Source organism: Myotis daubentonii, chromosome 2 (genome assembly GCF_963259705.1).
Source record: "Myotis daubentonii chromosome 2, mMyoDau2.1, whole genome shotgun sequence".
NCBI lineage: Eukaryota > Metazoa > Chordata > Mammalia > Chiroptera > Vespertilionidae > Myotis > Myotis daubentonii.
This window is the reverse complement of record NC_081841.1, coordinates 6,421,944-6,434,290: the sequence shown is the minus strand read 5'-3', so window position 1 is coordinate 6,434,290 and position 12,347 is coordinate 6,421,944. Positions and strand designations below refer to the sequence as shown.

Below are 12,347 nucleotides of genomic sequence, written 5' to 3'. Positions count from 1 at the left end.
AGGACTGGGAATGACTGGTCACTATGACACACACTGACCACCAGGGGGCAGACGCTCAATGCAGGAGCTGCCCCCTGGTGGTCAGTGTGCTCCCACAGGGGGAGCTCTGCTCAGCCAAAGCCAGGCTGACGGCTACCAGTACAGCGGTGGTGGTGGGAGCCTCTCCCGCCTCCTCAGCAGCACTAAGGATGTCCGACTACAGCTTAGGCCTGCTCTCTGCTGGCAAGTGGACCTCCCCAAGGGCTCCTGGGCTGCCAGAGGGATGTCTGACTGCCAGCTTAGGCCCAACCCCTCGGGGAGCGGGCCTAAGCCAGCAGGTGGTCATCCCCCGAGGGGTCCCAGACTGCAAGAGGGCACAGGCCGGGCTGAGGGACCACCCTTAGTGCACAAATTTTTGTGCACCAGGCCTCTAGTCCTATATAATAAAAGCCTAATATGCTGTGTCCCGCCATCCGGTGATCAGTCAATTGTTCAACCAATCAAAGTGTAATATGCTAATGATATGCTAAGGCCGCTCAACTGCTCGCTATGATATGCACTGACTACCAGGGTGCAGACGCTCTGACGGGTAGATTAGTTTGCTGCTGGGGTCCAGCGATTGGGACTGAGCGAGATGGGCTGGACACACCTTGGAGCCCTCCCACGGTCCCTCCCCATCCCCAGTCATGCACCAGTAGGGTCCCTTGGCCTGGTCTGCGCCCTTTTGCAATCCAGGATGCCTCAGGGGATGTTGGAGAGCCGGTTTTGTCCTGATCCCACAGGTCACTCCCCTCAGGAGGGTGCCAGACCGAGGGCTCACAGCTGGCGAGTGCTGCTGTGGCAGAGCAAGCCTTTCCCAATAGGGACTGGTTGGGCGTAAGCCCACAGCAGGTGCAGTGGGGCCGGGATGAGCAGGAGCGGCAGGTAGGAGCTGCAGGTGGCATTGGACAGCAGGTTTCAGCCCGATCCCACAAGCCACCCTGAGGGACCCCACACATGCACAAATTTGTGCACCGGGCCTCTAGTTGTGCTATAATAAGAAATATATATTTGGTCTCCATCTGGTCTCAGTTCCTGGCACAGAGCTCCTAACATCTTTGGAATTCTGAATGATAGGGTTAAAAGGAGCAATTTTTGTTACTTAAAACAAAGCCCTTTACCTGAGTGTATTGTAATGAGGTGACTTTTGTTGTTTTTTGTTTGTTTGTGTGTTTTTTTGTTAATCCTCACCTGAGGCTATTTTTCCATTGATTTTTAGAGAAGGAGGAAGGGATGGGGAGAGACAAAAAGAGATAAACATCGATATGTAAGAGACACATCGATTGGTTGCCTCCTACACGCACCCAGACCCAGGCTGGGGATTGAGCCTGCAACTGAGGTACGAGCCCTTAACCAGAATTGAACCCTCGAGCCCTAACCTGTTTGGCTCAGTGGGTAGAGCATCAGCCTGAGGACTGAAGGGTCAAGGACACATGCCTGGATTGCGGGGGTCACTCCCCAGCAGGGGCATGCAGGAGGCAGTCAATCCATGATTCTCATCATTGATGTTTCTATCTCTTTCTCCCTCTCCCTTCCTCTCTGAAATCAATAAAAATACATTTTAAAAAAGAAAAGAATTGAACCCTCAACCCTTCAGTCCCAGGACCGATGCTCCATCCACTGAGCCAAGCCAGCCAGGGCAAGGAGGTGACTTTGGAAAGCCCCTAAGGAAGGGGGCTTGGTTGCCAGGGGAACCAACGTTATAATTAGAGAGTCTGAACTTTTAGCCCTCCCCCGTGACCTCTGGAGAGGGGAGAGAGGCTGGTGACTGAGTTCAAGCAGCGATGGCCAATGACCTAATCAATTATTCCTGTGTGATGAAGCCTCCATAACAATCCTGACCAAAGGGGCTCGCAGAGCTGCTAGGCTGGTGAGCACATCAGGGCGATGGGAGGGTGGTGCGCCAGCGAGGACAGGGGGGCTCTGTGCCCCTCTACATACCTTGCCCTGTGCATTTCTTCCGTTGGCTGCTCCTGAGTCAAATCCTTTAAAGATAAACAGATAGCCCTCGCCCACTTGGCTCAGTGGATGAGCGTCGGCCTGCAGACCAAAGGGTCCTGGGTTCAGTTCAGGTCAAGGGCACATACCTTGGTTGCAGGGTCCTCCCGGCCTGGGCCCTGGCCAGGGCGAGTGCAGGAGGCAACCAAACAATGTATTTCTCTCACGTCGATATTTTTCTCTGTCTTTCCCTCTCTTTTCCACTCTCTCTAAAAATCAGTGGAAAAATATCCTCGGGTGAGGATTAAAAAATGAATATAATAAACAGGTAATAATAAGTAAAGCATTTTCCTGGGTTCTGTGACCCATTCTAGAGAATCGTTGAGCCTGGGGAGGGGGCGTGGGAGCCAGTTGGTAGATCGATAAGGACTCAGGATAAGCATCAGAAGTGCGGGCATCTAGTGGGACTGAGCCCTTGACCTGTGGGACCCGACACGAACTCCAAGCAGACAGTCAGAACAGAACTGAACTGTAGGACACCCGGCCTGTATCGGAGAACTGGCTGATGGGGGGGAAACACCACACATGTGTCAGAAGTGCTGGCGAAAATAACAGTCAAGGCAACAGGGTGTTTTCTTGTAGGGCCCGCTGTGCTAAGCGTTTGTTAGCCTCATCTACTTCACTTCTTTTAACGCCTGTTGTAGACCCCATTCTGCAGACGAGGAGCAGGGCCAGAGAGGAGTGAGTGGAACAGCGAGGGTCATACGGGGGCATCCGCCTTCCAACCCCGTGCTCTTAGCCGCTGCACTGCCTTTTGTTAAACTATCTTCATACTCTTTTGGTAACTCATATCCTTAAAGCCTGATTTATGCAAAAATTCCCTGGCTCTGCCTGTCTGTGGATCAGCAGAGACCCCGGCTTGGGCTACCCACCCGTCCTCCTCGGCGCTTACCGATCTCTGCGTCTTCCGCAGCCTGTCCCTCTGACATGTACTGGAAATGCTACTTCAGACCTTTGAGGCGGCGGCCGCCAAACCCAGAGCTTGTCCTTCAGCTTTTCCAGAAGCCTGCAGGCTGGTCAAAAGTGGCATCCATTGGATGGTGGCACTGGTCGAGCACTCGCTGTCAACATGGCAGACTCCCAGGCCCATCCTTGGTGACGCCATCTGGTCTCCTGGTTTTAAATATTCACTGTGTACCGGCCGTTCCCACCTGTGCCTTCCCAGCTTGGGCCACGTGTATATCCAACTGCCTCCCCACTGAGCCGTCTAGCTGACATCTCTCCTGTAACACGCTCAAAGCTGAACGCCTCACGTTCCCCCCTCAGACTGCTCCTCCCGGCCTCCCCATTGCAGCAGATGGCCACTTCATCTTCCAAGTGCTCCCGGCAAAAATCCTTGGAGCCAGCCCTGGCCGGTTTGGCTCAGTGGATAGAGTGTCAGCCTGCGGACTGAAGGGCCCCGGGCTCGATTCCAGCCAAGGGCACATGCCCAGGTTCCGGGCTCGATTCCCCGGTGTGGGGCATGCAGGAGGCAGCCGATCAATGATTCTCTCTCATCACTCACTGATGTTTCTATCTCTCTCTCCCTCTCCCTTCCTCTTTGAAATCAGTGAAAATGTATATATATAAAAATCCTTGGAGCCATCCGGCTCCTCTTTCTCTCATATTTCACACCTGATCCACTGGCAAATCCTGTCAGCTCTTCCTAATTCTGAGCAGTTCTCTCTGCCTCCATGTGGCCAATCTAGTCCAAGCCACTCTCATCGTCCTCCTGGACCATCGCAGGACTTCCCAAGTGACATCCTGCTTCCACCCCGGCCCGGCCAGCGTGTCCTCGACACCAGCAGTCACGGTAATAATGACCACCGTAGTAACGGTGATAATGACCACCGTAGTAACGGTAATAATGACCACCGTAGTAACGGTAATAATGACCACCGTAGTAACGGTAATAATGACCACCATAGTAACGGTAATAATGACCACCATAGTAACTGCTCCCACGGTCGAGTGTGTAGGAGGTGCCAGATACTCTTCGTTTTTAAAAAAATATATTTTATTGATTTTTTTACAGAGAGGAAGGGAGAAGGAGAGGGATAGAGAGTTAGAAACATTGATTCAGCTGCCTCCTGCACACCCCATACTTGGGATGTGCCCACAACCAAGGTACATGCCCTTGACCGGAATCAAACCTGAGACCCTTCAGTCTGCAGGCCGACGCTCTATCCACTGAGCCAAACCGGTCAGGGCCAGATACTCTCCTTTACACTAACCATCCAAAGTGAGTACTATTATTATCCCCATTTTACAGCTAATGAAACTGAGGCACAGAGAAGTTGCATAACGTATCCAAGGTCATACAGCTAGAAAGGGGTGTAATTGGAATCTAACGACCAAGGAATTCTTAACCACTGAGCTTTTAAAATACAAGTCAGCTCATGGTCCTCCCTTGCTCAAAACTATTCAAAAAGTTCCTGTCTTTCTCAGCATAAAATCCAGAGTCTTTACAATGGCCTACATGGCTCCCACGGGACCTGCCTCTGCCTCCCACCCCACCCCACCACGCTCTCTGATCATGCTGTTCCTTGGCCTGGGATGCCCTTTCTCCCTTTCCTGTCTGCCCAATTCCTCTCCCCTCTTAGGCCCAGCTTCAAGCTCACCTCCCCTGTGAAGTCTTCCTTGACTGCCAACACTGAGTAATTACCATCTTGGGTGGGGGTTGGGGGGAGGGCAGGGGGCTGCTCACTCAGCAAGGTCACCTTGGCTGAGGCAATAACTGGCCCAAAAGCAGTTTGGGAGCCCAACGGTGAGGCCTTAGTAAGCACCTTCTGTGTATCTGGATCTGTTCCCGGAATCCCAAGGTCAAACCAAATGGTAGAAGCATATGGCCGAGGAGTGGGACACGGGTCTGGAAAAGAGAAGGAGAAGGGGCGAGGACCAACGTGTCTGGAGCAGACTCTATGTTCCACTTCATTTCATCGTCAGAACATGCCTGGGAGGTGGGGATTTCAAAAACAAAGGGACTGGTGTGTAAGATTTACAAAACGAATAAAGGCAGCATTTCAAAGCAGCGGAGGAAAGAAGAGATTATTCAAGGAAAGACTTTAATACGAAATTGGCCATGTATATGGAAACAGTCAAGTTGGACCCCTTACAGAGTATTAGAACTCCAAATAAAGTTAATACAATAATTCGAATGAATATTTATATGAAACTGGGGTCAGGAAGGTTTTTCTCTGCATAACACAGACAGCAGAGACTACAGAGGAAATACTGAGAGATCTGTCTCCATAAAAACGTAAATGTTTAGCATGCCAAAAATAAATTAATAAAGTGAAATGAAAAACTGGGGAAACTATGTCCCACATGTTAACAGACAGAAATATAGGTTCTCGACCTAAACAGACAATTCACAGGGGAATGAAGTTCAATTTTCCTAGTCATCCCAGAAATAGGAATTAAGTCAAATTGAGGAACCATTTTTAATCTGCCAAATCATCAGACATTCGTTTCAAAAAAATGATGGTGTCCTGGGATGCCATCTTAAAACTGCTGATGCCAGAAACTGCCACCCTGACGGTGAGACACAGCACTTGCATTCTAGGGCAGAAGGGGGACTCTGTTTGCAAAGAAGACTCCCCCTTGTTCTGGATTATTCTAGAACAGTGGTCCGCAAACTCATTAGTCAACAGAGCCAAATATCAACAGTACAACGATTGAAATTTCTTTAGAGAGCCAAATTTTTTAAACTTAAACTATATACGTAGGTACATTGTTATTAACTTAATTAGGGCGCTCCTAAGCTGGCCTTTGCTAAAAACGTCCTCAATCTGAGGGGTCGACCTCAGCGAACGTACCCCCACTTCTTCTAACGCCACTTCTTCAAAATAGACTCTCCCAGGCCGAAAACCGACTTCTGCGCATGGGCCACGAAGTTTCAATCGCACTGTACGTGCGCGCCCGTACGTGGTATTTTGTGGAAGAGCCACACTCAAGGGGCCAAAGAGCCGCATGTGGCTCGCGAGCCGTGGTCTGCCGACCACTGTTCTAGAAAGACCACCGTGGGGGCCCTCTTGGTCAGGCAGCTGTGAAGTAAGAGCCTCCTGTTGCTCTTGGGGCCGCCCGAAGCCAGCTGCTTTAGACTAAGATGCTACTATTCCATTCAGTTACATGAACTGGGACTGTTGATTAAAAAAATTTTTTTAAAAATGGGATCTGTTGCTCCACTTATATATGCATTCATTGGTTGATTCTTGTACGTGCCCTGGCTGGGGATCAAACCCACAGCCTTGGCGTATTGGGATGATGCTCTAACCCACTGAACACTGGCCAAGGAAGAACTTTTTTTCCTAATCTGGATTTTGGGCCGCTCTATGCAGGAAAAGTGTGCGTGTGTGTGCGTGCGTGTGTGTGTGTGTGTGTGTGTGCATCTGCGGATGGGGATGGCCGAGGGAGCAGCCACTGGAGGGATCTGCCCAGGTTTAACAAGGAACCACTGCCCTGGGCTGTCGCGCTGTAGGCGGTGGGGCCAGCCTCACCTTGGAATATGCAGCCATATGCTGTGATCGTCCGGCTCTACCAGGCCTCATGGTGAAGTGAGGCAGGGGGTCCCGCGGGGGTGAGGCCGATGGAGTCCTAACGAAGCATGCCCGACTCCGGAGATCAGGTTCAAGACGCAGATCTGAACTTTATTGTTTAAGTACAGGGATATATATAACTTTCTGGACCAATCAGAAGTTTACAACATCCTTAGGGCAACCAATGGTAGGAAAGATAGAGTACTATGTAGGGGCTCTAGGGGGCTTACTCAGGTGGGCGCTGCCACTTCCCGGTGTGCCCAGGAAGCTTGTATAGGCGGAGTGCGCTCACACCATTGCATCTGCCACTGCACTGAGATAAATCTCCCGAGCTCTTCCCACAGTGAAGGTGGGGGTTCCCCCAAGAGAAGGAATATGCCCACAGTCAGTGTGGCAGGCTCGGGAGCTGAAGCAGGCTGTGGACAGGAGGCCCAGATTTCTCCTCCCTGCGGTGGGGGCTGGGGAGGGCTGCAAGAGGGACCCAGTCAGGGGCGTTCACACTGGGAGGTCAGCCAGTCGGCACTGAGGCTGATGGAGGCTGAGAGGAAAGCAGCCAGCGCGGCCGGATGGGGAATCTCAGACTGCGGACTCTGGTAGCGGAGCCCTCCAGTTTGAACCTACCTTCTGTTCTCCCCAAACCTGCGTGAGGGTTAGGCGGGTGGTAGTCGTGCTTTAGGGAATTCAGGGAGGGCGCCGAGCCCAGAGAAGCCAGCCTGGAGCTGAAGCCTGGAGCTGTCACCAGATGGCAGGAGGTGACTCATTTCTGGGGAGCACGGCAGTTGTCCAGAGAAAGGGAGGTGGCTGAAGGGACGGGCAGGCTGGTCAGAGCAAGGAACAGGCAGCATCGCTTGGACGTCGCCCGCTGAAGCGAACCTGCGAAGGCTTGGTCTCATGGGCTGACACACAGGCTGTTTGCAGGTCAGTATTAAGGAAAGAGCGGAGTGGCCCCGGGGATGCGGGATCTGAGGACCCCTGGCTACAGGTAGGAGGCAGGAAAGCCCTTTTATTTGCTGGGTGCGTGGAAATTGTAGCTCCAGACTGGATGACAACTTTCCAACTGCTAACAAAACCCTTGAACATATGCACACTCTATGACCCAATAAAACCGTTTCTAGGAATATATCCCAAGGTCAAAGAAAGGTTACTGTGTAACAAGGATCTCTGAGCCTGGATGGGGCACGAAAACATTACATGTTTATTTTCAGTGAAATGTAGCTCTTCCCCCACTCATGAATGTAAGGCAGCAAAGCCCAGCAGCATGGGCAATGCCCGTGGCACGGCAGAGCTCTGGGCCACTCGCCACGACTGCGAAGTCTGTCCTCGTTAGCCCTCTCGCTAGGAGAGCCTGCTGTTAAACGCATTAATAAGCACGTCTATAACTATAGCCCAATATTTTTGTTTCAAAATAGACTTTATTTTTCAGAGCAGTTTTAGGTTTACATAAACATCCAGCAGGACAAACAGAATTCCCACATACTCACTGTCGCCCTGCCCCCAGAGTTCACCCTATTTACTGACATCCTACAGTAACGTGGTGCATTTGTTCCCATTGATAAACCAGTAATGAGCAGGGTGTACATCAGGGTTTGCTCACTGTGTGGTCCAGCTCTATGGGTTTTGACAAATGCACCTCATGGATCCGCTGTTACAGTATCACACAGAGAAGCACGCTGCCCTGGAAGTCCCCTGCCCTTCACCCATCCCTCCCTCCCTCTCTCTTCCTGAACCCCTGGAATCACTGATTTTTTTTATGTCTCTAGTTTTGCCTTTTCAGGAATGTCATACAGTACGTGTCCTTTTCAGATAGTCTTCTTACCCTTCGTACTATGCATTTAGGGTTCCTCCATGTCTTTTTGGCTTAATAGCTCATTTCTTCTTATTTCTGACTAGAGGCCTGGTGCACAAAAATTTGTGCACTGGGGTGGGGAAGTCCCTCAGCCCGGCCTGCCCCCTCTCACAGTCCAGGAGCCCTCAGGGGATGTCCTACTGATGGCTTAGGCCTGCTCCCTAAGCCACAGTCTGGCCTTCCTCTGCAGAAATCCGACCACGGAAGGTGCCCGTGCCCATCACCCTTCCGCAGCTGCCTCTGCCTGCCGCCACAGCTGCCTGCCCTCGGCCCTCACAGCCACCGTGGCTTTGTCCGAAAGGACGTCTGGAAGGATGTTCGGCTGTCCAGTCTAATTAGCATATTATGTTTTTATTATCTACACTAATAAAAGAGAAACATGGTAATTGCCGTACGACCGCTACCCTTTTCATTGGCTAATCGCGAGATATGCAAATTAACTGTCAGCCAAGAAAGGTGACCGGCAGCCAGGCAGCTTGAAACTAACATGAGGCTTGCTTGCCTCAGTGACTGAGGATTGTTGGAGGAAACCAACGTTCCTCGCCTGCGGCTGCAGGCCTCTGAGCTGGCAGTTTAAGAAACATTGTAACAAATACCGCCGGACTTCAGTCAGCAGATTCGCAACATTGTAAGCAAAGGCCAGAAACCTACTTTCAGCCGCGGAGGCCTAAGAGCTTGAGCCAAGCCTCAAGATAAAGCTGGCCCAGAATAAAAAAAAAGAAAAGAAAAAAAGGAGCGGTTGGGAACTTCAATCACTCCCAGCCTGAAAACAGCCCTCAGCCCCTCACCCAGACTGGCCAGGCACCCCAATAGGGACCCCCACCCTGATCCAGGACACCCTTCAGGGCAAACCAGCCGGCCCCACCCATGCACCAGGCCTCTACCCTATATAGTAAAATGGTAATATGCCTCCCGGCACCAGGATCAGCGTGACAGGAGGCAGCGCCCAAACCCCCTGATCACCCTGCAGCTCTGTGTGTGACAGGGGGCGGGGCCCCAACCCCCTGAGCAGCCCTGCTCTGTGCCTGATAGGGGGGAGCTCCCCAACCCCCCCCCCCACGGGCCCTGCTCTGTGTGTGATGGGGTAGAGCCATAACCTCCCCATCGGCCCTGCCCTGAGTGTGAGAGTAGCGGCGCCCAACCCCCTGATGGGCCCTGCTCTGTGGGTGATAGAGGGCGGTGCCCCAACCCCCTGATGGGCCCTGCTCTGTGCGTGACAGGGGGCGGTGCCCCAACCCCCTGATTGGCCCTGCTCTGTGCGTGACAGGGGGTGGCGCCACAACCTCCCCATCGACCCTGCCTTGAGTGTGACACGGGGCGGTGCCCCAACCCCCTGATGGGCCCTGCTCTGTGTGTGACAGGGGGTGGCGCCGCAACCTCCCCATCGACCCTGCCTTGAGTGTGACAGGGGATGGTGCCCCAACCCCCAAATTGGCCCTACCCTGAGCGTGACTGAGGGTGGCATCACAACCTCCCAATCTGCCCTGCTCTGTGCATGACGGGGCGGCGCCCCAACTCCCCAATCGGCCCTGCTCTGAGCCTGACCAGGGGCTGCACCTAGGGATTGGGCCTGCCCTCTGCCACCCAGGAGCAGGCCTAAGCCAGCAGGTCATTATCTCCCGAGGGGTCCCAGACTGCAAGAGGGCACAGGCCGGGCTGAGGGACCCCCTTCCCCCACAAGTGCACAAATTTTTGTGCACCGGGCCTCTAGTTATAGATAATATTCCAATGTCTGGATGGACCACAGTTGTTTACCCATTCACCTACGAAGGACATCTTGGTTGCTTCGGTTGTGGCAATTATGAATAAAACTGCTATACACATCCGTGTGCATGTTTTTGTGTGGATGCGATTTGCAACTCATTTGGATAAATACTCAGGAGCACAATTGCTGGGTTATACAGTAAGATTATGTTTAGCTTCTTAAGAAACCAGCAACAGTCTTCCAAATTAGCTGTACCATTTGGCATTCCCACCAGCAATGGATATACTATGGCCGCTCCACATCCTTGCCAGCTTTTGGTGGTGTCAGTGCCTGGGATTTTAGCCATCCCAATAGGTATGTAGTGGTGTCTCATTTTTGTTAAATTTCAATCCCCTAAAGACATAGGACGTGGCCAAAACCGGTTTGGCTCAGTGGATAGAGCATCGGCTTGTGGACTGAAGGGTCCCAGGTTTGATTCCGGTCAAGGGCATGTACCTGGATTGCGGGCACATCCCCAGTAGGAGATCTGCGGGAGGCAGCTAATCGATGTTTCTCTCTCATCGATGTTTCTAACTATCTTTCTCCCTTCCTCTCTGTACTCCGTAAAAAATCAATAAAATATATTAAAAAAAAAAAAAAGACATAGGATGTGGAGCATCTTTTCATGTGCTTAAGTACCATTTCTGCTCCAGGTTTAACTGCAGCTTCTGTTGGCAGAACCCCTCCCTCATTGACTCAGACAGCCTCTGTGTGTAACACCCTCTTCCAAAACTCAGCAGCTTAAAACAGCGGTCATGCACCTGTGGGGGACGTGGGGTTCAGCGGAGTGCGGCTGGGTGTGCCAGGCCCCATGGCCGGGCTGCTCTGCTTTCTGTATCTCACACCTTCTGTGGGACAGGGCAGCCCAATTTAAATATATATTTTGATAAATGTGTTTCAATATAATTGGTTTCTGTTGGAATCTTACGGGTACTATTTTATGCATTTAACCCCATCCCAGCACTTGTCGCACCGCTGTGTTCCCACTGGACTGTGAGCTCCCTGAGGGCAGGGATTGTGTTCACATTTCTGATTTTTTATTATGAAAAACTTCAAACATATACATAAAGAGAGAGAACGGCACCATGAAACCCCATACACCCGCCACCTCCCTCCTTCTCTCCCCCTCCCCATTACAGATTTTGTCTCATTGGTTCCATCTCTCCCCTTTTTATTTTTTTCTTTGCTAAAGCATTGGAAAGCGAGTCATTTCCCCTACGTACTTCATCGTGCCTCACTGAGAAATTCAGTAAGTAGTTTTTAAACCCATGAGTCACTGTTTGTTCAGAGCTATTTATAAAAGCCCCCACTGGAAACAAGCCTGTTAGCTCACATTTGAAAATGAGGATGTATCCAGTCAAAGGACCATGACACACCCATGAAGAGAATCAATGCGAAGACCGCCCAGCCACGTGGCAAAATGCTTGTGACCAAGAAAAAGCACAGAAAGGCCAAGAGCCGGGTCCAAGGGGGTCTCTGCCCTCTCATTGGCAACCAAGCCCGAAGCCCCGCCGGCTTTCTGGCCAGAGTGGAGAAAGCAAAAAAGGAAGGTGAGGGTGAGGATGGTGGGTGGCGGGCGAATGTGCTGTTCTCCCTCCAGAATGTTCTTCAGTGTCCTTGGCGTCCTCTTTCCAAGCTGTGACTAGCTCACCAGAGCTGCTGCCGCGGCTGTGAGGCCGAACAAAGGCCTGAAGGAATGTGCTGGCCCCGCGGGGAGCTGGCCGGAGGCACAGAAAGGCTGGCTGCGGCCCCTCGCAGTTCCCAGAAGGTGGCTGACCGGCATATCTGTTCATTCTTCTGGGGCCTGGGGTTCGGAAAGGTCGCGCTGCAGTGGCAGGGGGTTATCTGATGTTCCCGGCCTTGTGTGCACCTCACACATCTGGGCGCCGGTGATAGGGCCCCGAGCTCACTCCAGCTCTACCCGGTTTTCAAGATCAATGGTTGCGATATCTTTGTCCCCCTGCCAGAAGCCGGTCTTGTATTGATTACAAACGCATGTGACCCATGAGCTAGTCCTGGGAAAACAGGGTCCACTTCCCAGCTAGTTTCCCAGGCACCTATTCCTAGAGGAGAAGGAATAGCAGTTCCTTGTATTCACCCCCAACTCCTGGGAGCTCAGTGCCCTGCAAACAGGAGGCGCCAACTTAGCGCTTGTTCTCCCCAGTGCCAGGCTGAGCCCAGTGTCTTCTTACTACCTTGAAAATGAGACCTGAGTCCTAGCCAG

At 52.0% G+C, this 12,347-nt stretch overlaps 1 protein-coding gene across 1 annotated transcript in view; it reads left to right on the top strand.

Moving 5' to 3' along the window:
* Positions 1 to 12,347, top strand: part of LOC132226940 (TGF-beta-activated kinase 1 and MAP3K7-binding protein 1) — a 70,236-nt gene that overhangs the window by 33,210 nt on the left and 24,679 nt on the right. The window lies entirely within an intron of this gene.